At 43.0% G+C, this 5106-nt stretch overlaps 1 protein-coding gene across 1 annotated transcript in view; it reads right to left on the bottom strand.

Annotated features, from left to right (window-relative positions):
- Positions 1-5106, bottom strand: part of GRIN2A (glutamate receptor, ionotropic, N-methyl D-aspartate 2A) — a 547317-nt gene that overhangs the window by 237231 nt on the left and 304980 nt on the right. The window lies entirely within an intron of this gene.

The following is a 5106-nucleotide window of genomic DNA, read 5'->3' as shown; positions in this document are numbered from 1 at the left end:
GCTGGTGATGGTGGAGGTGGTAGTGGTGGTGGTGGTGGAGGTGGAGGTGGTGGTGGTGGTGGTGGTGGATGTGGTGGTGATGATGGTGTTAGGTGCTGGTGAATCAACTCCAACTCATAGTGACCCAAGAGACAATAGAACAAGACACCGCCTCCTGCTCCTATGCCATTTTCCCGAGCTCTGCTCTGCTTAGTCTAGTCTGCTGCAATTGGGGTGATTCGCCTCCTTGACGCTTTTCCAGCATGATGTCCTTTCCCAAAGATTGGCTCCTCTTGATAACATGCCCACAGTTTACTAGACAAATAGCATTAATGAATGGATGTGCGATTTAGAATGGCCAGTTAGTATGACAAAAGCAATGGAAATAAGTACGCAAATGAGAGGGGAGGGGAGAAGTTGGGAGGAGAAGGAGGAAGAAGAGAGCAGTAACGGTGATAAAGAGGATCAAGGAAAGGAAGGCATGAGAGATCGTACGACATCCAACTGTCTACGGTTGGTACAGTTCACCCAGCAAGCTATCATCCTCCATTCATAGTGTTGTGTGTCACAAGATCTCATTTCTCCTATTGGCGGAGTAGTAATTCACTGCATGTATATCACATTTTGTTGCCCTGAGATACTTTTAAAAACTTAAGCTAAAAAATATCCCCTAAAACCAAACAGTATTTTTTCTGGACTAGGGAAGAAAAAACAAAACAAAACAAAAAGGATCCTGCTCTAAGCATAATGGTCTCTGAAAAGCATAATCTATATGGAATCAAATTGGTAATGACATCTTGAGAGGTTAGATAGGAGGTTTAGTGAACAGGGACTTTATATTCAAGGAGAAGCAGCACTTCAGAAAGAAGAGTAAGAATGGTTACACAACTCAAAGTCATCAGTGTAACAAAATTATACATGTAGAATCTGTTGAATGGTGTATCTTTTTTAGTAAAAGACAAAGACGACATAGATGGCAGTTATCACCGATGAAATATCTGCCATAAGACAGACACCATTTTACACATACTCTTTCATTTCCTTTTGCTGGAAGAAGAGTTGGTTATGAAATGCATGTACATACATATACACTTTAGAGACAATTTGGAAGGGAGCTCTGATGGCCGAGTGGTAAGGAGCTGCTCTGCAATCCTGAAGGCACACAGTTCAAGTCCACCAGATGCTCCATTGGAGAAAGATGGGAGGTTCTTTCTGAGTGATTAAAACTGCCTCTGAAAACCTGCTGGAGGGTCAGCTTCAACTTGATGGCACACAACAACAACAATAACAAAAAGAAGTTACTACTTTTCCTGGTAAAGTATGAAATCAATTAAAAATCAAGTCTATGGTACCAACAGGGCCAAGAACTGTTCTCCATGCCACCCTGTCCCTCTTCCCACTGACCATACCCCTCCTTCCTAAGACAATCCTTCAGCAAGAAGACATAGGTCTGGAAAACATCCCTCCTTCTTTCTCAGACCCTGAGGCTGGGGTGGGCCCAAAGCAGGCCATTGCAGGCATCTTTGAAGGTAGCCTTGCCATCACCTCAATAAACACAAAATGTTTCTCAACCACTGTGGGGGAGAACAGACTCACGCATGATTAATATTCTGAATCATACAGAAGCACAGGCCAAAAATACACAATGAACTTCATCTGCTTCTATGTATTTGAACTAAGAACGAACAGGAAAAAATAACATAGACAGTAAGAGCTAGAGCCTTGAGCACAAGAAGAGAGAATACAGTTCCACAGAGAAGCTTGGACACTCTTCACAGAATGTACTATCATCCCAGACTCTAGTCCTCTGTTCCTTAGATGCGGTTCTCCATCATGACCGCATTTCCCTTCCCTCATCCTTCCAACCCAGTGAGGGGACCTCGCCTATGGGATTTGCCACCAGCAGCTATTCTGCAGATAAGACAAGAAACGAACAGCACTCCTGTCTTGTCCAGGAGGTTGGCGTCTCTACAACTCCATCGATGGAGGATTGGTGTCTAGCATGCAGAAGGCACTAGATCTATTTCTGTGTAATGAACACATGATACTATTTTGGGCTATGACCTGCAGACATACTGGTTTCATGAACGATTTATTACTTTCATGAACAATAAAACTACATGTTTTATTAGTAATAGTCTCCATTTATAGGCTGCTTATCATGTGTTTTGCGAAACCAGTAAAGTGTTAACCTGATGGTTGATGGATCAAGCCCAAAGGTCCCTGGAAAGAAAGGCCTGGTGATCTGCTTCTGAAAAATCAGCTACGGAAAGCCATATGGAACACACTTATACTATGACACACATGAGATCACCATGAGTCAGAGTTGACTCCATGGCAAGTGGTTTGGGTGGTTATCGTGTGCCTGGTACTGAGCTAAGAGGCAAAAGATTTCTTAGAACCATATTAGCTCTGGTGGCCTCGTGGTAAGAAGCCGCACTGCAATACCAAAGGCACATGGTTCTAATCCTCCAGCTGCTCCAAGAAAGGAGGATAGGATTAGCTCTGGGCTGGTTCTAACACGACAGCACACACCAACACTACTCCATAATAAAGCAGACTTGGAGAAGTCAAAGGACTTGCTCACAATCTTAGGCCCAGGAATTCGAGTCCATGTAGTCTCGATCTTGCCTCCACCACCTCAACTACTAGGATGATACACTGCCACCCAGGGGCGTTCCATCTGTTAACAAACTTGGATTCATGGGATGATTCCACAGAAACGCTTAGACCCCACACCAGACAAACGGGTAATGGTTTTGCCTCCACAATGTCAGGAGGTACCACTGATGTGCTCTGTGCTTGAGAAGGAACAGATGTTTAATAACTTTGCAGGAGCAAGAAAGAGGTTACATAACATGGCTGAGCTATTTTTGAACTTCGGAAAATGCTGACTGCTCTTTTCAAAGTGCCTTCAACAAAACCAGGAATATTGAACATAAAGAGCGCTTCCCTTTCCCCCAACTTTGGTTTTCGGAAACCCCAGGGACAGAAACAGGTCCAGGGTAAAATCGCTAACATCCCATCTCTGGCAAGCATACCACCTCTGGCACCAAGAGCCGTAAGTCATTGTCATCGCATCCTAACTACGCAGGCTCTGTAGTTACGTAAGTAAGATTGTAACTATGCCCATGAGGACCCCAAGAGAAACATATGGTGCCGCGTTCAACCAGCCAGAGATGGACTATCAGGGAAGAATTCATCCAGACCTGTCCTGCCATTCTCTGCATCCTCTTAACCACCTACTGAGAAGAATAAGATCAATTTGTTTACTGGATACTGTGCAAGAGGGTGAAAAAAAAGGCTTTTTTTTAAAAAAAAAAGTCTAGTTGAAAATATAACTTTTTTAAAAGCTGTGAGAACCCACAATTGCAGAGTTCTGGGCTTTCATTGCAGAAAGTGGTGGATCCAACTCAACATGCTTATGTCTGTTCCCTGCCTGCAGCCCACAGCCCGTCTGTCATTGTGCTGTACTGTGAGGGCTTGCTTGCTGTTGTGATGCTGAAAGCTATGCCACCAGTATTTCAGATACCTGCAGGGGCCCCCGTGGTGGCCAGGTTTCAGAGGATCTTCCAGACTAGCAGCAATTAGCAAGCAAGGTTGGCAGATTTACTGTTCAAAAATTCAGCCAATGAAAACCCTACATATCACAAGCACACGGCTAGACTTCAGTGGCTTTGGAGGCATCAATTGCCGGAGCAAGATGCCATACTTGGTGAAGTGGAGGGCCACTGAGGGCCCGGGAGATGTTCGGTGTGACAGACTGACACTTCAGCTGCAATGATGAACTTGAACATTGCTGGAAATCATGAGGCTGACGAGGAGGCCAGGCTGTACCTACATGGGGTCACCAAGAGCTGGAGGCACCTCAAAGCAGTTATAGCAATGGCCTTCAGCCGTCCAAGTTTAAGATCCTACATGGTCAACAATCAAAATGTCCTTTGATGAGGGCTCATGAAATAAAACATGAGACATTTATATAGCAAATACAAAACTGCAACTAAGAAGGATGGGCTGAGATTCTGCTTATTTTCATAAATCAATGTGGAAAAAAATAAAGTTGAGGGAAAAAAGTCAAGTTCTCATATATTCTATTCCATTTGTGTACATTAAAACATCCCCCCGCCCCAAGGGTGAGAGCGGAGGGATGAGGATGGGCAGGAGGCAAGTCATAGGGTCACACAATTTGGTAGGTGGAGGAAGGGGGTGTGAAGGAAATGGGAAAGATTCAGCGGGGATCTGGAAAGACAAGGTAGTGGTAAGGTGGTTAATTTTATAAGACATAATGAATGGAAATCATTGTGTGAAACACAATATGAAAGAAGGGTAGTATGAAACCAGTGTATATGAACTGTGTAAACAAACCAATATAAATTATATGGAATCAATATAATTAAATGGAAGAGAAAAACCAAACAAATAAAACAACAACCCCCATAAGTACTGAGTGTATGGTTGGGCATATACTTCAAGTACAAAGTTGTAAACGTAGATTTGAATATGTACCAAACACATCATAAGTTTGGGGTATTGTTTTTTACCCACACCTTTTGAGAGAAAAGAGAGATGATTTGGATTGTGAAGGAGTATCATCAAGACATCAACAGTAGTATTTTCACTATTCATAAAATTTAAATCAAGAATGACATGCTAACCTGTTTTTTCTCCCTGGTGGATACTGAGAAGGAGATTTTTTTTTTGCCCTGCATTATTTTGTGCTTTTCTATTTATCAATGTTGAAAAGGCAATTCTGCTATCCAAGTTTGTCTTCAGACAAATTTTCCCCATCCTCATAAGACTATAGGGAGCTCTGGTGGCACAGCCTGTAGGGAGCTGTTTTGCTAAAGAAAGTAGTCCCTCTCTGGTAGTTCAAATCCCCCAGAGGACATAAGGGAGAAAGGTGGGCAATTGCTTCCATGTGATTTACAGCCTCAGAAGTCCAACGGAGGATCAGCTATGAGTTGGTTTCAACTAAACGACAATGTCTTCATTAATCTTTGTTATTTCAGGTGCTAGCATGAGGTCTTTTGGAAAGAACTGATGAGAAAATAGAAAGATACACTATTCTTCATCTCTCTCATTACCATAAGAGTCCGGAATGAAGGTTGCAGAGTGGAGTATAGTTGG

Source organism: Elephantulus edwardii, unplaced genomic scaffold, assembly GCF_000299155.1.
Source record: "Elephantulus edwardii isolate Elephantulus edwardi_28Jun2011 unplaced genomic scaffold, EleEdw1.0 scaffold00162, whole genome shotgun sequence".
Lineage (NCBI taxonomy): Eukaryota > Metazoa > Chordata > Mammalia > Macroscelidea > Macroscelididae > Elephantulus > Elephantulus edwardii.
This window is presented reverse-complemented; position numbering and strand designations above follow the sequence as displayed.